This window comes from Bubalus kerabau, chromosome 2, assembly GCF_029407905.1.
Source record: "Bubalus kerabau isolate K-KA32 ecotype Philippines breed swamp buffalo chromosome 2, PCC_UOA_SB_1v2, whole genome shotgun sequence".
NCBI lineage: Eukaryota > Metazoa > Chordata > Mammalia > Artiodactyla > Bovidae > Bubalus > Bubalus kerabau.
In genome coordinates this window covers 174,389,989-174,414,837 of record NC_073625.1, presented here as the reverse complement: position 1 = coordinate 174,414,837, position 24,849 = coordinate 174,389,989, and the positions used below count along the sequence as shown (strand labels likewise).

The window sequence follows — 24,849 nt, the reverse complement described above, 5'->3', positions numbered from 1 at the left end:
TGTCCTCAAAGACAATGTTTCAGAAGCATAGAGTCATTCTAACAAGGAATTGATTTGGCTGTACAAGTATACTTTTATTCAAATAACTTTCAAACATAACAGAGCTTAAAGAAAAATGCCATTTTCTACCTCAGCAGAGCATGTAATGGCTTGCCACTGCACGTAAAAGTTTAATTTGTACAAAGGCTCAATGTCTCTTCACGCAGGCCTCTCTCTCTGAGACCCACACTGAGTTATCTGGACCTCCTTTCTCCTTTCTGTCTGCCATGAGGTTTTAGGAGCAAATAACAGAATAGAAGACTGCAGGTCACCAACAGGGCTGCTTTCAACTCCACTTAGACTAAAAGAAAGGAACTTGCTCGGAGGTCCAGTGGTTAAGACTTCACCTTTCAATGCAGGGGGTGTGGGTTCAATCCGTGGTGGGGGAGCTAAGATCGCACATGCACATGGCTCTAGCCAAAGGACTAAAACATAGAACAGAAGCAGTATTGTAACAAATTCAATAAAGACTTTAAAGAAAAATTAAAAGAAAGATTAAAGGTGGATCCTACGGGCAAATTCCCAAACCCAAGGGGATTCCCCAAATCCCCCCAGGGATTGCCATTGTTCAGTTCAGTTCAGTTCGGTCACTCAGCTGTGTCCTACTCTTTGTGACCCCATGAATCATAGCATGCCAGGCCTGCCTGTCCATCACCAACTCCCAGAGTTTACCCAAACTCATGTCCATCAAGTCGGTGATGCCATCCAGCCATCTCATCCTCTATCGTCCCCTTCACCACCTGCCCTCATTCTTTCCCAGCATCAGGGTCTTTTCCAATGAGTCAACTCTTCGCATGAGGTGGCCAAAGCACTGGAGTTTCAGCTTCAGCATCAGTCCTTCCAATGAACACCCAGGACTAATCTCCTTTAGGATGGACTGGTTGGATCTCCTTGCAGTCCAAGGGACTCTCAAGAGTCTTATCCAACACCACAGTTCAAAAGCATCAATTCTTCGGCACTCAGCTTTCTTCACAGTCCAACTCTCACATCCATACATGACCACTGGAAAAACCATAGATGAGCCTTTGTTGGCAAAATAATGTCTCTGCTTTTTAATATGTTATCTAGGTTGGTCATAACTTTCCTTCCAAGGAGTAAGTGTCTTTTAATTTCATGGCTGGAATCACCATCTGCAGTGGTTGCTTCCTGACCTGCATATAGGTTTCTCAAGAGGCAGGTCAGGTGGTCTGGTATTCCCATCTCTTTCAGAATTTTCCACAGTTTATTGTGATCCACACAGTCAAAGGCTTTGGCATAGTCAATAAAGCAGAAATAGATGTTTTTCTGGATCTCTCCTGCTTTTTCAATGATCCAGCAGATGTTGGCAATTTGATCTCTGGTTCCTCTGCCTTTTCTAAAATCAGCTTGAACATCTGGAATTTCACGGTTCACATATTGCTGAAGCCTGGCTTGGTGAATTTTGAGCATTACTTTACTAGCGTGTGAGATGATGCTGTGAATGTGGCATATTGAAAGTGGGTCAATATGCCAGCAAATTTGGAAAACTCAGCAGTGGCCATAGGACTGGAAAAGGTCAGTTTTCATTCCAGTCCCAAAGAAAGGCAATGCCAAAGAATGCCATGGTTAGGAACTAAGTAATAGTTTGCTAGGGGCTTCCTTGGTGGTTCAGTGATAAACAACCCACCTGTCAATGCAAGAGATGCAGGTTCTATCCCTGAGTCAGGAAGATCTCCTGGAGCAGGAAATGGCAACCCACTCCAGTATATTCTTGCCTGGGAAATCCCATGCAAGAGGAGCCTGGTGGGCTACAGCCCATGGGGTCGCAAAGAGTCGGACAGGACTTAGTGACTGAACACACATGCACACAAGAGTTAGCCAGACAGAGGGAGGGGCAGTGGAGGGAGCACATAATGGTCCCCCAGACTGAGGGCAGCATGCTGACAAGGCCGAGAGACTGCAGAGCACGGAGGCCAGGGTGCTTTCAGGGACTCTGAAAGGCTCCCCGTGAGTGGAAGGTCCCAGAACACCCAAGGGCTGGGAAATGGGGTGGGAGTGATGGAGGGCAGTCAGATCTCAAAGGGCCATCCTTAGATGCCCCACAAAGAAGTTTAGGTTTTCTTTCCCCTGAAGGCGATGGGAGACAGACCGGTGAAGGGTTTTGAATAGAGGAGTGACACTGACCATCAGAAAACCTAAACGAGCATGTCCCCCACACAGAAGAGCCTGACGTCTAGAATACCAGCTGTATCTCTGACTTTAGCACAACACCACGGTCTGTTTGGTCAGTTCATTGACATTTATCTCAGGGGTGTGAGTTCCATCCCAGGTAAACTGTCAGCTCCCAGGGGCAGGAGCCAGGTGTTCCTCTGAGTCCCCAGTGGTCCCCAGCCTCACAGTTCACACTCCCTTTGTGTGGAGATCTCCCATCTGCCCGCACACGTGGCCTGGGGTCACCCTCCAGCCTTGCTCCACCATTAGGGTGGTGTGTTCCCTTCCCTCGCTCTGCCTATGGGCTGAACCTTTCTGAGGGAGCCAATGCCTTTGTTGTAATTATGAAAAAGTATCCCTCCATCCAGGGCATCTTGCTGGGATGCACGCAATCATGGCTTTTGCTTGGGCAACAGGACCTGGGCAGATGTTCTTGGACAGAGCTCAACCTGTACAGCCACATCCAGCAGCCCCGTTCCTCCACATGTGGTCAGCTTTCCTTGTCTCCCTGCCTTTTGGGACTAGCCAGTCTCACCCCAACCCACAGCCACATGCAAGTATTTGATGAAAGACTGCTCAAAATCCTTCAAGCTGGTACACATGGGATAATCTTTTAAAAAAGAATAAAAACAACTTTGTGCTTTATTTGTGGTTCAGATGTGTGTTTATATGTACATTTTAAAAGATCTGGGGGCAATGCAGAGCAAACTGTTTCAGAGCAAACTGAAAGTGAGAGTGGAGGGATGGGAGTTTCATTTTATCCTGTGGTTGTTTTTTATAAGAGACATATATAACTTTTATAATGTGATTTTTTTTAAGAAAAAAAAAATTCCTTGAGACACATATGAGGTCCCAACTCCCGTAGGAAACCTCCCGAGACTTGCACATCTGTTGTCCTGGTCTATCTCTGAACATCCCTTGAGCATTGCAAAGACCTCCAGCCAAGTCCACTGTCGTGGGTGGTTTGATGCTGCCCGTTCATCTGTGCATGAACAGAAAGATGAGTGAGATTTTCCTGCTTAGCTCAGAATCACAGTCCCATGGCTGAGTGTCTTTAGTGTTAAGTGCCCCTAATCATGGAGAAAGCCCCCAGGTGCTTATTAAGAAACAAGCTAGAGATCTTATAAGACTGACCCCACCACTGCACCCTCTCATGTACGCATATATGCAGCCCAGAAGGTCAAAGAAGGTCACTGATGGGGCCCTTGGAGGACATGGCCTTGAAGAAGGACATGGGTGTCCTGATCCAGCTGAGCCAGGTGAGGAGGGCTTTGGGGGCACTACTTGGAAAGGTGGAGGGTGCTGCCAAAAGGGAGTCTGTCCACCCCTCCATCCAGCTGGACTCCAGCCCCAAGGCTGCTCTAGCGCAGAATGTAGGGAGACTGTTCTTGGGAGGCTTGGCCAAGCGTTGCCTGTACTTTGGGAGGGAGGGGCCACAGTCTCCTGTGTGTCATCTGGAGAATTCTGAAGGTGGGAGGCTGAGCAAAACAGCCCAGGACAGCCTCATGAGGTGAGAGAGGCACAGAGTTTGGAGGGACACGGGTGCCCCTCCCATGGTCCTAACCAGTGCCATGGGAGGAAGTGGGGAGCACCAGCCCAGCCACAGGCTACCAGGGCACGGGGCTCCACCAGAAAGAGACTAGGAGGGTGGGCAGGAATGTCACGAGAGGTCAGGGACCTGGGCAATGAGGAACCCCCTCCTGAGGGGCTTCAGAAAAGCCCACGTATTTACCTGCAAGACAACCAGCATGTCCCTGCCTGTCCCTGGAGACCACCCACGCCCAGTCCTGGGAGCAGAAAGGGGACCACAGGGGCAGGTCCCATTAAGCACAAGGGTTTGGGCCCTTGTCTTAATTCCCCTTTGCTTGCCTACTCCAGAAAAGCTGGAGATGAAGATGAAGAGGGAATAAAAGAAGCCCTGTCACAGACCACAACGAAGCCTGGGGCAGGAGTGGCTTTGGATGGGAGGGAGGTTCAAGTGGGCATATAACCAGAGCACTTGCTGCTGCCTGAGTGTCTCGATTTTCAGGGTAACCATTTCTACAGCTAAAGGGACCATTAAATCACAGGGTCTGTGGGAACTGTTGTCATGAATTGGGGAAGGGAAATACAACAGAGCAGGTTTGAAGGCTGTGGTTAGAAAAAAATAAATTTTTGTTTTGTACCCCTGAGATTTCAGCCGGGATTTCAGTTACAGGTAAGTATGTATATCCGCAACAAGACAAGATCTCTTAGTGGGAAAAGATTGTGTAGCCTGTGCCTCTGGCATCAGCTGGTCCAACATGGGGAGCCCATGAAATGCCTAAGAAATCTGTGTTGATCAGGGGCTGGCGATTGGATCCTGCAAAAGTCACCACCCAGATGACCTTCCCCTGTTTGGATACCCTGACCTCAGTGAAAAGGTTTTTAACATTTTTAACTAGAGGAGCCTTTCCTATGGTGAGGTGCATCTTAGGTCTCCTAGTGGGGAAAGAAATATGTAACTTATTCAAACTTACCTACACACAAACTTTCCTTTTGTTAGAATCTTTAATAAGTTCTTATAAAGCACCTGAGAAAATTTAGAAAATACTATCAATACCTTATGTATCATTGACCCAGCATCTGCTAGAAATGACAGTTCTCAGCCCTCAGATCCTAGATATGGGACCCTCCTGTCTCCTGTCATCCATTTACTGCAGAAACCTTAGCATATGTCATCTGTGGAAATGTACTAGGAACTAGAGATACAGCAGAGGACAAAGCAGACACTCCTATTTTTCTTCTGGAGCTTATGATTTCATTCACGAGCACGATCATGGCATGAATAATGGATGGGAACGGAGACATTCGTGATAAGGGAGTGGAAGCTACGGAAGCCATTGACAAGATGACCTGATCCATTTGGGACTGTAGGGGAGGGCTCCCTGAAGAAAGGACATTCAAACTGAGAACTGAGAGGATGAATATAAGCGAAGAAAAGAGAGAACTGGAAGGAATTTCAGGCTGGAGAAGCAGTATGCACAGAGACAAGAAAAAAACTCAGCTTCTGTCTGAAAGTGAAAATGTTAGTTTCTCAGTTGTTTCTGACTCTCTGCAATATTATGGACAGCGGCCCACCAGGCTCCTCTGTCCATGGGATTCTCCAGCAAGAATACTAGAGTGGGTTGCCATTCCCTTCTCCAGGGGATCGTCCCCACCCAGAGATCCAACCTGGTTCTGCATTGCAGCCAGATTCTTTACCATCTGAGCCACCAGGGAAGCTCTGGCTTCTTTCTAAGCCACCCTAAACCCAGTGGAACCAGATACTCTGGAGGAAAAAAATACAAAAAAGGAAAACTTCACTTTAGAAGTTTCTTGAAAGTTAAACATTAGCAATCTGTTTTGCAGGAACCACTAAGATTTTCCCATACTTCCCTTCCATGCAGAGTCTATTGATTTTACTTCCTAGCTGTCTTGGTGCCAGTCTGGGAATCTCATAATTCCTTGGGTGAGGAGGTCTGATGGATGTGCCATAGTTTTCCTCTGCAGTGTGGTGCAATCTATCATAATGAGTTTTACAAATTAGTATTCTTAAATTCCCATCGTACATCTGTGTCTTTTGATTTATATAATACAGATCTGATTTATGGATCATTGCAGTAATTTATAGCCCAGATAACTAATTTGTCGACCCACCACCAAAGTGTATAAGTCACCTAGTACTTTTTTCTGTGACATGGATGGGTCCTAAATGATCCAGGTGATTTATATTAGCAAGGGACTAATTCAGAGCATGAAACCATAGAAAGCCCCACCTTTTGCTCACTCTGAGGAGCACTATCCTCCTCAAAGTCCTCAAAAGAGGACGATCAAATGCCCTTGAACTCCCACACCCGACTCCCAGGAATTTACTCCATGGGAAATGAATAGCCTAGAAGAAAGAAATAGCTATGAGCATGCCTCTTGTAGTGCAATTTAAAATGTAAAATGTTATAAATAATATAGATGTCCAGTAATAGGAAATAGTTTGGCAAAGTATGAGTCTTTAACTAAATGTATATAATGTTAGGCAGTGGATAAAAATGATTCACAGAAATCGGTGGTCCTCAACCAAGGATGATTTTACCTCTCAAGGAACTTTTGACAAAGTCGGGAAACATTTTTGATTGTCACAACTAGGGGGTTGGAGACTACTGGAACTAAGTAATTAGAGGTTAGGGGTGCTGCAAACGTCTACAATTCACAGGAGAGCTCCCCACATATAAGGCTGGTGCAAAATGTCAATACTGTCAAGGTTGAGAAAACTTGCCATAATACATGCAACATAAATAGGGTGTTTTACTGATACAAGAGAAAGACCAGAATTCAAAATTATATCCATGTTATAATTTCAGCTACAAAGCTGTTTATGAATATGCACCAGGACCACAAAGGAACAAAATTTTAAAAAGGCAGAGGTATTGTTACAAAAGGGAAACTATGGGCAGTTATTTAAATATTATTTTATTTTTGCTAATTAACTTTTTAAGAAATAAAAATGAGAAAAGTACCTGATAACAAATTAATAATATTAGAGAGGAAGAAATTAGATGGGATGTGAGAGGAAGAGAAATAAAAAATGCAGAACACAAACAAAAACAATTGATTTAGGCAACAATTTTCATTGAAATTCAGAATCCTTGTTAGAGATCTTTAAACCAAAATCAGTCCCTCACTATGAAATGACCCACTTTATTTCTGGTAAATCTTCCTTCTGGGGTAGAAATATAGCCACACCAGCTTTCTTGTGCTTAGTATTTACATGTCATGTATTTTCTTTCCTTTTATTTTAACCTCCTTGTATCTTTGTATTTCATGTGTATAACTTTTAAACATCATAGACTTAGGTCTTGCTTTCTATTTGGTCTGAGAATCTTTGCCTTTTAAGCAGCATGTTTAGTCCGTTTACAGTTAATGTAATTCTCATTTTTTATTTATCTACTCTGTTTTTTCATCTTCTTTTTCACCTTTCATTAGGGGTTATTCAAGCATTTTTCATTTCTATATTCCATTGATTGGTTTTTAAATTATGACTCTTTATGTTTATGATTGCTCTCATAATTAAAGCACATATCCTTATCACATTCTGTCTGGAATCAATATTACATCACTCCTTTACAACAAAGAAACAAAGTGTATTTCTCTTTACACCCCCTCCTGCCTTTGTACTCTTGTTTTTGTATATTTCACTCCTACGTATATTTTAAATGCCACAATATACTTGTCATCATTTTTGCTTTAAACAGTCAGCTGGTTTTTAGGAACGTAGAAAATAAAGGAAAAACAGTATGTGCTACTTACCATTTTCAGAGTTTCTTCTTCCTTATAGATTCACGTTTTCACCCGGTATCATTTCCCTTCCACTTGAAACTTTCTCAGCAATTGTTGTGCAGGTGTACTGACAACAAATTTTCTCAGGTTTTACCTCTTTTGTTTCACCTTTTTTAAAAACAATTTTTCATTATAAAAGCTTTCAAATATACAAGAAAGTTGAAAAATGCATACTATTATTCACTACCTAAATTCTACCACTGACATTTAATTACAATTGTTTTATCACAAATCTACCATCTATCCATCTCTCTATCCATCATTTACCTTATTTTTTATGCAAATAAATTACAGAAAACAGTAAACTTCACCCTAAATACTTTGGCATGTGAACTATAATTAAAGTTAACATTAATTGACTTTTTTCTGTCTAGGTAAACCTATGTATAATGAAACTCACAAATCTTAAGTGTACCATTTGATGAATCTGACATGCATGTATACATTCAACCCAAATCTCTTTGAAGATAAGTAACATAAATATCACTGAAGAAAATCCCCTTATGCCCTTCCACTTAAATCCCTGTCCCCTTCCAAATAAAGTTGCTGATTTTTTCCACCATAGACTCAGTTTAGAATTTCAGTACTTCATATAAGTGGAATTTGATAGCTAGCTAGCTAGATGAATGGATAGATAGATACAGATATAGAAAATGAAGATTCACAGAATGCATTCTTTTTTATTCTTATTCTAGACAAATTTAGAGACCCATCCATATTGTTCCATGTACCAATGATTCATTTATTTTATTTTTGAGTAGTGATTATCAATATAAATATATATGGGGCTTCCCTGGTGGCTCATTTGGTAAAGAATTTTTCTGCAATGCAGGAGACCCAGGTTCAATCCCTGGGTGGGGAAGATCCCCTGGAAAAGGAAATGGCAACACACACCAGTATTCTTCCCTGGGAAAATCCCATGGGGCAGAAGAGTCTGGTGAGCTACAGTCCATGGGGTCACAAGAGTTGGACACAACTTAGTGACTAAGCCATCAAGCATTTTTATGTGATTTGTTTGTGTTCTCTGGTTTTTGCTCCTTTTCTCCTCTTTCCCAGCTTTCTTTTGAAATAATTTAATAATTTTTAGAATTTTTCTTTGCCTTTTTAACTATGTCTCTTTCAATTATATTTTTAGTGGCTATTGTAGGGATTATGATATACATCCTTAAATTTTTCAGTCTACTTAAAGCTAGAATTGTATGATTTTATATAAAAACGTAGGAACCTTGCAGTAATACAAGCCATGCCCTACCTCTCACTCCCTTTCCTATCTTAAAAAAACCACTAATACAGGAAAACCTCAATCAAATCTATCTATGGAACCCTGGGCTATCATCAAGACATGGTTTTTTCTAACTTGGAAATCGATGGAATTAATAGGCTGTGGCTACTTTCTATTACTCTTAAGCAAAACTCATCAAAGATCTGTGTACTAACTCCCAGGAAACACAAGGCAAATGGAACATGGAGAAGGAGCATGTAATGTTAGTGAAGTCCATGCAAGCCCTCCTTGGCCTGGTGTCAAAGGACATGACCCAAAATTTCTGCACCAGTAAAGCAGGAAGGAGAGTGCCAACCCTGCACAGCTTTGAAGAGGTTGCCTGGAAGTGCTGGCAGAGACTCAGGAGCAGAGAACAGGACCAGAGAGCAGCAGAGACCCACTTTCCTGCCCTTCCTGAGGGCCAATTGCAATGACAGTAAATCCTTACACAGCACTTACTGTGTGCCAGGCACTGTCGTAAGTATTCAATACTTTAGCTCATTGATCCCATTAGCAAACCTATGAGGTTGGTATAAATGTATCTCTATTTTACAGACCAAATAAATGGAAACACAGAGATTAAGTGACCTGCCTAATGCCACACACTAGGAAGTGTCTGAGCCAAGATTTTTTTTCCTTTTTTTAAATTTATTTATTTTAATTAGAGGCTAATTACTTTACAATATTGTATTGGTTTTGCCATACATCAACATGAATCCACCAAGGGTGTACACGTGTTCCCAATCCTGAACCCTCCTCTAAAAGAGACACAGATGTATAGAACAGTCTTTTGGACTTTGTGGGAGAGGGAGGGGTAGGGATGATTTGGGAGAATGGCATTGAAACATGTATAACATCATATAAGAAACGAATCACCAGTCTAGGTTTGATGAGCCAAGATTTGAGCCAAGAGTCTCTGTTCTAAGTCCTGGACCAACCAAGTAACTGACTACTTGGCAGCATGAATGAGAGCCAGTTATGACTTGACTCAGTTGTCAGTGTCTGTCCCTCTGCCTCCTAAATGGTCAGAAGGTGTGACGTAGCCAGGGAAAGGGAGGTCTGGAGACCCCCCACTGAGAGGTGCATGACTGGCAGGCACCAGGGTAAAGCTTTCGCCTTTTAACTAGTGGGAACAGGGAGCTAAAGAGATGAAAGGAATAGAGGGATTTCAGCTATGATCCAGAAAAATCTGAAAACATCTGGTGTTGAGTGGAGGAGGGAAAAAAGGTTCTTATAAAGCCTACTGAAATCACCCCAGTTGGCAGGCTACAGCTGTGTTCACATGACTGCCTTGTATGGATATATGTTCAATTTAACTGAATTTCACTATTTACATTTATGTGCATCCATTAGGTATTGGAAATTATATTATGTGTTATGAATAAGGCCTAGGACATAGTCCCTATGGAGTTCGGAATCCAGGGATAAGCAGACCTCTCAAACAGAAACGCTTGTAGAAGCCAAATTGGAAATAAACTATATGTCCATGAATGACGATTAGTAAGTATGGTACATCCATGGAGTAAAATGCAGCTGTAGAGAAGAATAAGGATGCTTTCTATGCACTGGTACGGATAGGACTCCATGACATATTAAATAAAAAGAGCAAGGTATAAAATATCACATGTTACCTTCCACATAAAAATGGAGGGAGGGCGTCCCTGGTGGCATAGTGGCTGAGAAGCCACCTGCCAGTGCAGGAGACATGGGTTCGATCCCTGGTCCAGGAAGATTCCACATGCTGCAAGGCAATGAGGCCCATGAGCTACCAACTACTGAAGCCCAATCGCCGTAGAGCCTGCGTTCAGCCACAAGAGAAGCCACTGCAATGAGAAGCCCATGGACAGCAACAAAGATCCAGTGTAGCCAAAAATAAATAAATTTTTTTAAAAAAATTAGAAATAAAAATGGTGGAAAATTAGAATATATATATATATATATCAATGTTTGTACATATAAGTACAAGGGCATTCTGGAAGGCACCCAGAAATCTAATCACAGTGGCTCTTGGGGTTGGAGGATGGGGGACTGTGCAGGAGCTAAAAGTGGAAAAGGAAGTTTGACTTGTTTGTTTTGCTTTATTTTGGACTTGAATGTCAGAACTACCAAAAAAAATTAGGTTAAAAATAGATGTCATGGGACTTCCCTGGTGGAACAGTGGATGGGAATCTGCCTGTCAATGCAAGGGACACAGGTTTGATTCCTAGTCCAGGAAGATGCCACAGAGCACCTGAGCCTGTGCTCCACAACTGCTGAGCCCGTGCTTTAGAGCCCAGAAGCCACAACTACTGAGCCTGAGTGCTACAACCACTGAAACCCACGCACTAGAGGCTGTGCTCCACAAGAAGAGAAGCCACTGCAACGAGAAGCCGGCACACCACAACTAGAGAGAAACTAGAGAGTAGCCCTGCTCTCCGCAACTAGAGAAAGCCTATGTGCACCAACGAAGACCCATCACAACCAAAAATTAATTAATTAATTTTTTAAAATAGATGTTATTATAGCCCATGAAAACAGTCTTAGCACCGCCTCCCCATATGAAGAACATTCTTTGTTTCTTCCTTTTCCATCAGCTCCAGTGCTGGGTCCCTGGAAGATTAACAGTGGTGGGGAGACTCAGTAAATAACAGGGAGCCTGCTCTTCTTCTTGCAGGGAGGGGTCAGAGTCCCAACAATCTACACCCCTAGTGACTGTCAGCTTGAAATGTCACACCAGCTCTCTTCATTAACCTCCTGCCCCCGTCAACAGCTTAAGGGGATGATTTCAAAGCAAACCGTCAGAGCCTTCCTGGACTCTCAAAGGCAACAGAGGACTCTGAAGGCTGTGCTCAGCTAAATGTTTTTGCTTCTTGCCTCTTTCCTCTTTAATTACAGCATAATTTGCATTTATATGATTTCATCCTGCCATTTTGTGGGCAGTGTTGATGATGATCGACACTCCATAACTTCCCATCGTAGTTGGAGAGTCAGGAGGGCGGCCACCATCTCCAATAAAATCCTTTCCAATTAAACAGTTCATTGGCCACGTCATGGTTTGGGGTTCTCGCTATCCTCTGATGTGCACGTCTCATGGATATTTTTTTTACATCATCGTAATAAGGTCTTAGTGGCGGAAGATACTTGGAAAATTATGTTCCCCCGCTGAGGGACTGTAATGACATTGACTTGAAAATAGGCCTCCTTAGACTTGCACACAAAGCAGAGCTATGTCATTAATTGGATCGTTTGGGGCTTTACTTTCTCAGGTCTCATGTCCAAATGGTATCAGATGCTCCACAGGATGAAACACACCAGAGATACTGACAAAATGATGTCAGACCACTAACTAAGTGAGAGTCACTCAGTTGTGTCTGACTCTTTGTGACCCTGTGGACTATACAGTCCATGGAATTCTCCAGGCTAGAATACTGGAGCAGGTAGCCTTTCCCTTCTCCAGTGGATCTTCCCGACCCAGGAATTGAACCAGGGTCTCCTGCATTACATGCAGATTCTTTAACAGCTGAGCTACCAGAGAAGTCCTAACAGGGTGCATGTACTAGGAGCAATGTATCTGAAAATTTCTCCAATCAACAGTCCAGCTGGAGATCTGCTCTGGATGGTGCCTTACCTGGCTGATACGGTTCATACCTACCCAGCATGGCTCACCTGGTCAGCTCACCTGGTTGAAAATATATGTTCAACAATTGTTTCTTTGCATCCAAATACCCATGCCAGTTATCTCTGGGTGGCCTTATTCCTGGTATATTTTTATTTTCTTCTTAATTCTCTTTTATGCTTTTGAAGTTGTTATGCTTTTTTTTTAAACCATTCAGCACATATGATTTGTATAAAATAATATGTTAAAGCAATACTTATAGCTATAAATGGGAAAATGTACAAGTTGAAAATGTTGTTTATTTACAACAGATTCTACAGCCATAGGGCTTCCCAGGTGGCCCAGCAGTAAAGAATCTGCCTACAATGCAGGAGACACAGGTTTGATCCCTGAGTGGGGAAGATACCCTGGAGGGGGAATGGCAACCCACTCCAGTATTCTTGCTTGGAGAATTCCATGGAAGATGAGTCTGATGGACTATAGTTCACATGGTCACAAAGAGTCAAACACAACTGAAGTGACTGACCACACGAGCCATAGCTGCAACCATGACAAAAAGAGAGGGAAATAAATCCTGAGAGTCCACCTCAATATTGTCTGACCGTATCCTCTACCTTTAGGACCACCTAACAAGCCTATCTACACCAGTCCCCAACTCTACTCCAACAAACAAAGCTAAACTTCACCCACACCAGTGGCAGCCAGCAACCACCTAGGACCACCTCACTTTGTTCCAGAAACACTTCCATTTCTTCCACCCCAAGCCTGACACTTCAATGTCCACTCAAGCCATCTTTTATATTCCTCCCCCTGTGCCATGGTCTTGGTGTTGACACTGGCTTTGACTCAAAACACTGGTCTTTGGTTCTTTCTACCCCAGACCACTATAAGAAGCCCCCTCCCAGTACTGTCCCTCCCATTGGCACTCTTGTCTTTTGTTTGGGGGCATGGGGTGGGGACATTTTAATCCAAAGGTAATCTTGTGCCAAATGACTTGAACCATCCTGTCTGGGGACTCTAATTAGTAAGGGGCTTGGTCAGAAAAAAAGGCATAAAGGCAATTTTTCTTAACTTTCTCCTTCAAATACTCATTATGGTGCTTCTTTAAACTTGAGCCCTCAGTTAGGATTACCATAAGAATGTTGCCTCGGGAGGGACCCTAGGGAAAGAAAGAAAAGTTTGGGAGGCTTAGACAAGTCCATCAACCCTGGGGCTGTCCCTCTCCCTGGACCAAATGGTACTTCAATTATTTTCAATTAGGATAAAATGCAAGTTTTCAAAGCCGAAGGTGACAGAGACTGACCAAGGACTCACATGCCTTTTAGATCTGTCAAACACAAAATCCAAGCAACACCTAACTATAATCCGCATTCTACCCAACCATTTCCCTAACTAGCAGAATGTCTCCTTATCTAAAGTCCTTGATCCCAGTTCTGAACTTTCTCCCTCACTGACCAAAGCCAAAGGGGTTCCCTGAAACTTACATCTGAATCCCCACAGGCCCCAGCAAACTGTCTCAGAAAAAGGCAGACTTGAATGTTATGACCCTTTGTATTAATTTTTCTGGGAAAAAATAGTGAGTTCAAGGCAAACTCCAACTGTAATTTCCCTTTGCTTTACTTTTTTCTCCCAGAGAGTTGGTGTGCCTACACACCATCCAGGCTCTTCTGTCCATGTAATTCTCCAGGCAAGAATACTGGAGTGGGTAACCATTCCCGGGTGGCTCAGATGTTAAAAAATCTGCCTACAATGCAGGAGGCTCCGGTTCGATCCCTGCGTCAGGAAGAGCCTCTGGAGAAGGGAATGGCTACCCACTCCAGTATTCTGGCATGGAGAATCCCTCGGACAGAGGAGCCTAGGGGGCTGCAGTCTATGGGATCACAAAGAGTCGGACACAACTGAGCGACTAACACTTTGGTTTATGTAGGAGTCAAAGGATCACATTTCTCTTTAACATTTTTGTTTGCTTCTGCTACTGCTGCTGCTAAGTCGCTTCAGTTGGACATGCTTCAGTCATGTCCAACTCTGTGCGACCCCATAGACGGCAGCCGACCAGGCTCCCCCGTCCCTGGGATTCTCCAGGCAAGAACACTGGAGTGGGTTGCCATTTCCTTCTCCAATGCATGCAAGTGAAAAGTGAAAGGGAAGTCGCTCAGTCCTGTCCGACTCCTAGCGACCCCATGGACTGCAGACTCCTCCATCCATGGGATTTATCAGGCAAGAGTACTGGAGTGGGCTCCCATTGCCTTCTCCAATGAGTGGTAAAAGCCAAATATAAATTCTTTTTTATTAAAAGTATACATATGACAAAACATTAAATAAATAGGATTGCTACAGAAAGGAGCTTTAAACAGGAAGATGAGAATAATGTCCTCCCTCCCTAGTGTGGATATGCAAGAAACTTTCCAAGCTGGAGTGCAATAGTTTTTGGATCCCTTTACTTAAGGACAAGAGTCTAAAATTATTATTACTATTTGTTTTTTTAAGAAGAGAAGATTATATATCGCCACACTAGGAGTTTTAGGACCCACTTAGGGACTCTGTAATACTAACGACATCCTTTGGTTACTGCAGGCACCAACTGCCATTTACACCTCAACAGACATCATGATTTAAGCAAAAATCTCATATTTCCAAAGACTCTGGTAGCAAATGACACGCATAGTGTGTGCTAAAAAAAAAAAAAATCTGCTTACAAATGATCAAGAAGGTCACTTGTATAAAATTATCACTGTTTGCAGATGACATGATACTATATATGGAAAACCCTATAGACTCCACCAAAAAACTGTCAGAACTAATAAATGAAATCAGTAAAGTTGCAGGATACAAAATTAATATACAGAAATATGTAACATTTCTATACACTAATAATAATCTTTCAGAAAGAGAAATTAAGAAAGCAATCCCATTTACAATTTTATCAAAAAGAATAAAATACCTAGGAATAAATTTGATCAGGAGGTGAAAGACCTGTGCTGTGAAAACTGTAAGAAAATGATAAAAGAAATTGAAAATAACACAAATAAGTGAAAAGATATACCATGCTTATGGATTGGAAGAATTTATATTGACGAAATATCCATGCTACACAAAGCAATTTACAGATTCAATGCAACCCCTGTCAAAATACCAAAAGCATATTTCACAGAAGTAGCAAAAATCATCCTAATATTTGTATGGAATCACAAAAAACCCCGAATAGCCAAAGCAACTTTGAGAAAGAAGAGAAAAGCTGGAAGTATCATACTCCCTGATTTCCAACTATGCCACAAAGCTCTAAAAAGGAGAATATGAATATGTGAAATTTAAAAGTCACTGAATGAGCTCAAAAACTGATGGAGATGATGGAGGAAAGAGAAAGAAAATTATATCATAGAAATTAACTAAACAACAAAGAAAATAAAAGATTTGAAAAATGAATATAGCCTCAAGAATCTATGGGGAAAATATCAGAAGGTCTAACTTTTGTGACACTGGAGTGCAAGAATTAGAGAAGAAGAAGTCTAGTACAGAAAAAAAAATTCAAAGTGACCACAAACTTAACTAAATTTTGTGAAGGATATGGGAAATGAGTCTTTTTTATGAATGGGCACAGGATGGAAAGGTATTTATGTTCTATGTGAATACTCTCCAAAGAATATCTACCACAGAGGAGACTCTTCATAACATGGACAAGACAGAATGCTTTATGGATGTCAATCACCTCAATGTTCGCCCTAGAGATGATGTACAAAGTGGGATATTGGCAGGAATGGCAGCTCTACACAAGTTCAACAACATGAACGTCCCCTCACTAAGGCTGACTTAGTTACTGCTACTACCTGCTGCTGCTGCTAAGTCGCTTCAGTCGTGTCCGACTCTGTGTGACCCCATAGACGGCAGCCCACCAGGCTCCCCCGTCCCTGAGATTCTCCAGGCAAGAACAATGGAGTGGGTTGCCATTTCCCTCTCCAATGCATGAAAGTGAAAAGTGAAAGTGAAGTCGCTCAGTCATGTCCGACTCTTAGCGACCCCATGGACTGCAGTTTACCAGGCTCCTCCAACCATGGGATTTTCCAGGCGGGTACTGGAGTGGGTTGCCATTGCTTCACAGCCAGCCCCAAGCCCCTAGTGTGGCACAATTCCCTAAGGGGACTAGACAGCCACCTAGTGGCAAGTTGATTACATTGCATCTCTTTCATCAAGGGGTGGGTGGCAACATGTTTCACTAAACTAGGTACATATTTTGGATATGAAATGTGTCTTCTCTAACTGTAATGCTTCTGCCAGTTTAGCAGCTTCTTTAAAAATGACACTAGCTATACCATAACTGGTCCCACACCAAAGCAAAGTGGATTCATTGCCTCCTGTGTCAGGCATTGACCTAGGGGGCAAGGGAAAGGGCATGTTATTTTTCAGACAGAGTGGCTCACTTTGGCCAAGGGCAATGCTTTAGAAAAAGGGGACAGCTATGAGCTATTAGCAGCAAACACTCAGTAGCTAGGAGATGGTACCAATGTAAAAACAGAGATTTAGGCTGGACACCAACAGCATTCACTACAGTGACCTTCGATGACCTTCCCAACAAACTGGTCTGTTTTCATTATGTCTGTGATGAAAACTATCAGATAAGGGATTTCCCCAGTGGTCCAGTGATTAAAACTTGGCCTTCCAATGCAGGGGGTGCAGGTTCAATCCCTGGTCAGGGAACCAAGATTCCACATGGCTTATGGCCAAAATACCAAAACATAAAATAGAAGCAATATCGTAACAAATTCAATAAAGACTGAAAGAAGAAGAAAAAAAAAAAAACTATTAGATGATTCCAGCTGCACTGGACTGGAGTGGAGACACACAGCCCAAACTCTGCACAACCTAGTCCAAGTCAAATTCCTCCCTAGTCCATTCTCTCCACTCTGTCTCTCCCCACTCTATCCCTTCCTCTCACTCCCTGTCTTCGTCTCCCTCTCCTCCTCCTTCTCCTCACTCTTATCCACAGAGGTGAAGCTGGCTAGCAAGCTGAAGCAATCATCCAGATAATTGCATTTCCTAATCTGTTCGTTTTACAGCAATGCCAACTGCCTGCATGGGTAGATCAAACAAAGCTATGAGTGCATGCCCTCCTCTGTCACTTTGGCTCTGAAGATGCTTCACCCATGACCAGTTTTATTGCATGAGCCCTTTTCTTGAAGGGCTCAGAGAAGGTGGCCTGACACATGAACAGACCATCAGGCTGCCAAGTGTGACATTCTGACCCGATGCTCTCGAACCCACACATCTAACTGGGGTTCGTTGCGATCACAGCTTTCTAGGAGGACGCTAGCTGATGCAGTCTGATGGGAGTCAGAAGGTGCTGTCAGCTCCTGTCTCTGGGGCTTCAGGACCACATCAACATGTTGATCTCAGACCAAGGCCACGGCCTCGCACAGAGACGCCAGCATGAAAGCAGGGACAGTGTCACCATTTAACAATATCTGCATCAACAAGGTGTAAAAAAGTGCTCATGCCCTGCTTCACAGGGATGGACCTGTCCCCTGGGGGCTGGCAGAGCCAGCCACTCAGCCCAGTACCCCTGGGTCAGATGCCCACCAAGCAGGTACCCAAATAAACCATCGCAAGTAACCATGGCAGCCTCCCTCTGAAAAGTGTAGGTTGTGAAGCCTTCCCCCACGCTGTACAGTCAGTACTGTCCTCCCCTTCCACAGGGCATGACCCTGAGGCTTAGAGAGATGCAGTCACTTGCCCAAGGCTACCTGCTACCCTCCTAGGACTTCAGACACATGTTTAAACCTATTTTCCTCTCTTAACCATTCTACTCCAGAGAAACAAAAATCGAGGAGAAAAGAGAAAGTTTCAGATGGGGAACCTGGGCTCACCTGATTGATCTGGGCCCAGGTAAGAAGGAGGCGTTGAGACAGAGTTTTCATGGCCCCCCAGCACTGCCTTTTCTGTGCCATTCTTCATGAAGTGGGGGAGGAGATGGGGTCTCTTTGTATAACTTTGGGGTCCAGAGAAGAAAGCCTGGGAGGAGACCCCCTACAATAGAGAGCAAAGGCACAAAAGTGCAGGATGAACCCCTCAGGGTCTTCACAGGGTGGAAGATGAGAGCTGAGTGGGCAGGAGGAATGGGGGGTGGGCAGCACCAGATAGGAAGGGGCTCAGAGGGATAAGCAGAGCCTTTGATGGGATCCATCCGGCAGGGGCTTCAGAAGTGGAGCTATGACCACTGCTCCTTCCCCAGCACTTAGCACAGCACCAAGTACACAGAAGACTACAAATGAGTAAGTGATGGGAAAGTTCTGGGACACAGGTCAAAGGGTGACTGCTGAAAGCCGTCCTGCTGAAAGCCAACCTCATTTATCACATCACTTACGAGAGAAAATTCTTCCCCAGACAAGGCAGAACTGGGGCCGTGGCTCCCCTAAACCAGCAGGGCTGCTGCGCAAGCCAGGGCCCAGGCCAGCCGCTGGCTCAGGAGTCCTGGGGACTGCCTCTGCCAGCCTTAATGAGATGTGATGGCTGAAGGGAAGCAGCTAATTGCATGATGTTTTATTAATCTTTTCTCCATGAAATATTAATTGGGACCTTTCACAAATACAAAGATCTGTCTGCTTTGTAATGGCTCAGGTTTCCAATCTCTCCAGGTGAATGTGAGGGATGATGACGACAAGCATGAGGCCAGACCCTGTGGCAGGAGCAGAGCTGATAGCCTCAGACACCTGGGGCTGCCAAGCATGTCTTCACCATAGAGCTGCTCTGCCCAGCAACCAGGGCTCTGTCCACAGGGACTAGGGGGAGCGTTGTTACTCAGTGCTACCCAATGGCATAGACTAAGAAGAGATTTATAGGGCTTCCCTGGTGGCTCAGTGGTAAAGAAACTGCCTGTCAATGCAGGAGACCTGGTTTGATCCTTGGGTCAGAAAGATCTCCTAGAGGAGGAAGTGGCAACCCAGTCCAGTATTCTTGCATGAGAAATCCCATGAACAGAGGAGCCTGGCAGGCTACAGTCCATGGGGTCACTAAGATTTGGACATGACTTAGCAACCGAAAAACAACAACAAAGGAGAGATTTACATCCAGACATCCAGCCCACTGTGGGCCAAAAAGAGATAGGACATCTGCAAGATGGAAGCCATCAGCCCCAACATGGTGATGATGTTTGAGACTCACCTCTGCCTTCCCCTCTTTTCCCTGAGATCACTTCCCCTGGGAGGAAAATCTTCCACAGAGAAGCACACATCTCAAGTCAGGTGTGTTGACTGAGTTCCTAAGGTAGTGGTTCCTGGAAGCTGCTGCTGCTGCTGCTAAGTTGCTTCAGTCGTGTCCGACTCTGTGCGACCCCACAGATGGCAGCCCACCAGGCTCCCCCGTCCCTGGGATTCTCTAGGCAAGAACACTGGTGTGGGTTGCCATTTCCTTCTCCAATGCATGAAAGTGAAAAGTGAAAGTGAAGTCACTCAGTCGTGTCCAACTCTTAGCGACCCCATGGACTGCAGCCTACCAGGCTCCTCCATCCATGGGATTTTCCAGGCAAGAGGACTGGAGTGGGGTGCCATTGGTTCCTGGAAGCAGGAAGGGAGAAACTGGCTTCTGGGCATGGAGTGTGACAGGTGGAGAGAGTCTATGAGGAGCCTTGGCCCACTTCCCACTCAAGCCTGGAAGCCTGCTGTGGAATGCTCAGTGGCCTGACAGTGGTCCCAAGTATTGTATCCATGAGAAGGAGAACCCGGGATGGCCGCTTCCCTTGACTAGCCCCAGAGCCAGGACCCAGCATCAGACACAGAGGCTGGTTCCACAGGAATAGTTGGTTCCAAGGCCACATAAGAGAATGTCCAGCCTGACAAAAGGGTAGCCCTCCAGGAGCCAAAGGGAGGAGAGCCTGCCCCTCTGGTTTGTTTCCAAGAGATAGAGGAGCCATGGTAAGCACTGCCCCAAAACCCCACACAGCACCATCAGGAGAAGCCAGCAAAGGGCCCCAGTGATGGCTGGAGCTGCCTGAAGCAGAGTGGTATCTGCAACACTTCCCATGGCCGTCATGGAGGAGCCAAAAGAGAGAGACTTCCCCTCCCCACCTCTGCTCCCTGTCTGACTCCAAGACCCCTGATGAGATGCTCTTGCAGGGAGCAGGGGTAACTTCAGGACCAGACCTCACATCTCCTCCCCAATCTACGAAGGTAGGACCATAATTCTAGCCTTCACTGGAGAAAGGAGAATTTGTCCCAAAAGTTTGAGACTAACAAATTCTTGAAACCATTATTTAAAATTTTTTTAAATAAGGAACAGGATGAATAAGCTTTGACTTCCAGAAAAAGTAGAACCTGCAAATATTGCAAAATGTTCAAACAGGACCAAGACTGTTTACAGAACCACAAAGGGGCAAGGGACATTGCATAAAGCAGATTTGCCTGTTACTCCAAGTGTGGCCCACAGACTGGCAGCATTGGCTTACTGGACAAGCAGGATTTCTGCCTTTAGCCTGAAGCAGAATCTGCATTTAACATGATCCTCAGGTGGTTCATAAGCACATTAAGATTTGAGAATCACAGGTATAATTGGACAAAATACAACATTTGATGTTTATACTCCAATGAATTGAGATTTTCCGATCAGTTGGTTACATTAGATGGGATCTGTTTCTATTGCTTGCGACCAAAACCTTAAATGAACTGAGAAATCCTCACTATGTACAGAGGTTCTCCCAGGATCAAAGTGATAAGGGGGAAGAATTGGTCTTAGGGAATATTGACTGTGTCTTTGTGGCTTCCTGATGCCCAGTGCTTACATCCAATCTCTCCATAGCACAGAGCCCATTCTGCACCACACCCAGCCAGAGTCAGCATGTGGTCACAAGGACCGGTTCTGCACACTCTGGGTACCAAGGTCTAAATCAACATGGCAGCCCTGCTCTTCAGCTTCCTGAAAGCCTGCTCTCCCTAACTCTGACCTTTGTTTAAAAAAATAAAATAAAATTAGTATCAGAATTAAAGCACAGGGACTTCTCTGGTGGTCCACTGGCTAAGACTCTGAGTTCCCTGTACAAGGAGCCTGGGTTCAATCCCTGGTCAGGGAACTAGATCCCACATGTCATAACTAAGAGTTAGCATGCTGAGGCTAAAGATCCTGATTACTGCAACCAAGACCTGGTGCTGCTGCTGCTGCTGCTAAGTCACTTCAGTCGTGTCCGACTCTGTGTGACCCCATAGACGGCAGCGCACCAGGCTCCCCCTTCCCTGGGATTCTCCAGGCAAGAACACTGGAGTGGGTTGCCATTTCCTTCTCCAGTGCATGAAAGTGAAAAGTGAAAATGAAGTCGCTCAGTCATGTCTGACTCTTAGCAACCCTATGGACTGCAGCCCACCAGGCTCCTCCGTCCATGGGATTTTCCAGGCAAGAGTCCTGGATGGGGTGCCATTGCCTTCTCCAAAGACCTGGTACAGTCAAACAAATAAATTAATTAATTAATTTTTTAATACATCACTCAATTAAGTTTTTTAAAAAAGAATTAGAGCACAAAAGTGGATTTCTCAGCTCAGATTTTTCTCCCCTCTAGAATAATAGCACTCTATGAAGCACTGCCAAGGGTGTCTCACATATGCGTGTGAACGGTCTCTTCCATTACCCTTTAGAGTTCCCCATGTTGCTCCTCTCTCCTCTGGGTCCCTGCCGTGCTACAGATTTGGGGCACAGTAGTCGTGTATGTTCAGTGGTGCTATACTGGAGATTTTGACTGAAGGTACCTTCGCCCTGTAACCTGGCACAAACCTGCATGGGAAGAGAATAGAGGACAAACCCAATTATAGATCCGTAGGTTTTTCCAGTCACTCTCATTTGAAATTTCTCAAAAGATGTATTGTTTTCCATGTGTGTGTATGTGTGTGTGTGTGTGTGCACACGCACGTGCGCGCACACACACTCAGTTGTTTCCGACTCTGAGACCCCATGAACTATAGCCCACCAGGCTCCTCCATCCATGGGATTTTCCAGGCAAGAATACTGGAGTGGGTTGCCATTTCTACTTCAGTGGATGGTCCCAACCCATGGGTCGACGAAACCGCGCCTCTTGTGTCTCTTGCATTGGCAGGCAAATACTTGACAACTAGCACCACCTGATATATAGTTAATGTTCGTCTTTCCACTGGATGGTAGTCTCTGTGCAAGTGATCTAGAAAAGACAGCAGCAGTGAGTGGTGGCTTGAAGTGAAATCTTAGTTTCCTGCCCAGGAATTGAATCTGGGTAGCCTGGATGAAAACCAGGAATCCTAGCCATGAGACCAGCAAGGGCTAGAGACTAGAAGAAAATTTTCCCTGGCTCTTGCCCCCACAGAAAAATGCATTTCTCAAAGAGGTAAAAACTGTAAATGTAGGTTAAAAAGTGTATTATTAGAGACACAGAACAACAACAAGTGGGAGAGCACACAGAGAAACTGTTTCATTAAGACAAATCAAGGCAGAGATGCATACCGGGACAGAAAGGGTGTGGGTGTCCTCCCTAACAAGGAATAGCACGGTAAAGAAGCAGTTAAACCTTTCATATAGGGCAGTTCTTCTGGGTCTTTGCTTACCTTTGACCAATTGTCTGATTTCTTTACCATACCTAACCTGCCCTAGGACCCTCCCCAAGATGCGTGCATAACTTTTTCCAAGATGGATTCCAGCCCAGATTCCTATGGGGCAGCCTTGGGGTGATCCCCTTCTTTTTGACCCCCAAGGAGCCTTTCTGAACATGTGCAATGTCTCCCTTGCCCCAAGGGTGGGAAATACATGACCTCTTAATCTTTTACTAAAGTAGGGTTTAGCCCTTCTCTGCTCCTGCCACGACTGTTATCTTGAAGAGCTGTCAGGAGACAAAGCATGGCTATTGGCCTTGTTTTTGTTGTTACTTCTATTTTGAAGTGCAAACCAGAGGCTAGTTGTAAATATCTAGACTGGAGCCCATGTATCTCCTGCCTCAGGGGTAGATCTAGCTCCCCTTGGCCCACCGTTGTTGGTCAGCACCAACCACGTTGTAGGGGTTCAACGAGCGCTCCCTGAGAGAATAAATAAATACCTGAATTTGTTAAATAAGTAATAACTTCCCACTTTAGGAAAATCTCAACCACTCTAAGCCTCAGTATATTTATCTGTATAATGGAGACTGCTTGTCAAGAAGTTAACCTCTGTCCATGAAAAGTGCCTAGCATAGCACTTTGTACCAAGCAGACTTTCAAAAATATTTGTTTCCTTCGTATGTGATGTGGGTAAAGCGGCATACAGGCCCATTAAATGCTGAGTGAGACCTAAATAAGCACTTTTCTCTTAGTTGGCACAGCAAAATGGCTTCTCCTCTCTGATTCCCTCGCAGGCCATCACCCTATTCCAAGATGACTTTAGCTCTGCCTCTTCTGTGTTATCCTAGCACTTTATGTGACCTTGCCTCTGCTAGAAGACTTACCATACTCTCTGTACTCAGCTCTATACAACTGTGACCTTCTTGAGGGCAGGGCCTTGTTCTTCACACCTCTCCAGGCTCCACACTTCAGTAATTATCTGAATGAATGAATGTCTCAGGCTTCTTCTCTGTTCACCAGCTTTTTATGTTGAGAAATATGCTTATTTATTTTGAACATGGGTTTTGAAATCTGACAATCCAGAACTTGAACCCAGGGTCAACTAATTACTATTTAAGTGACTTTAGGCAATTTCTTATCTGCTCCACACCTCCACTCCCTTGTATGTAATGTGAGGTTAATAATATCTAACTTTCAGAGAGGTTTGTGGAATTCAGTTAGATAATATATGATATGTGGTTAAAAAAATATTGGTCATTTATTAAATGCTTCATCAGTTGGAACTTACTTTTACTTGGCATACTAATGTATACTTAGCTGTGAATGGTAAATGAGTTCTCAATTTGCTCTTATTCCTAGGGTATCTATAAAGCTCACCTTGGGTCTCATAAATTAAATACATTTGCCTTAGTTTTTACAAATAAATCAGAAATACTGAAATTATAGGTACTTAGAGTATTTTGGAGCTCAGTGACCTTGGAGAAACATCACCCATGAATGTCATCAACTTTTCTTGAGGCTGCCAATAGCACTAATATACCCACCAACAAATATTTCCAGAGTCCCTACCACCCCAGTATAGATGGAGCTGAGAGAAGGGGACAGATGGACACTGAGCTGAGGGCAGCATGATTTGCACCTTCAAGAAGGCTTAAGGGAAAATAAAAGACCGATGCAGATAGTCATTTCACAGTTCAGAAATACTCTGCACTCCCTGCTCTGAGCTCCCATAGTGCCAGGACATATATCAAATACATCGTAGGTTTTTGAATGATGTTCAAATTCTATTCATCAACATTTATCTAGTACTTACCATGCACTACGCACTGTTCGGAGCACTTCACAAATTTTAACCCGTTAATCTTCTCACCAACTCTCTGAGGTCAATTTTAGGATTAAATGTCATTGTACAAATGGGGACACAG

At 44.0% G+C, this 24,849-nt stretch overlaps 1 long non-coding RNA gene across 1 annotated transcript in view; it reads right to left on the bottom strand.

Moving 5' to 3' along the window:
• Nucleotides 1-2,856: 2,856 nt before the first annotated feature.
• LOC129644115 (uncharacterized) overlaps nt 2,857-24,849 on the bottom strand; it is a 105,894-nt gene continuing 83,901 nt past the window's right edge. The window contains exons 2-5 of the long non-coding RNA XR_008710748.1: nt 21,997-22,139; nt 7,510-7,647; nt 4,707-4,759; nt 2,857-3,190 (exon numbers count right to left, since the gene is read on the bottom strand). This is a non-coding gene — a long non-coding RNA (uncharacterized LOC129644115). The remainder of the gene's footprint in view (nt 3,191-4,706; nt 4,760-7,509; nt 7,648-21,996; nt 22,140-24,849) is intronic.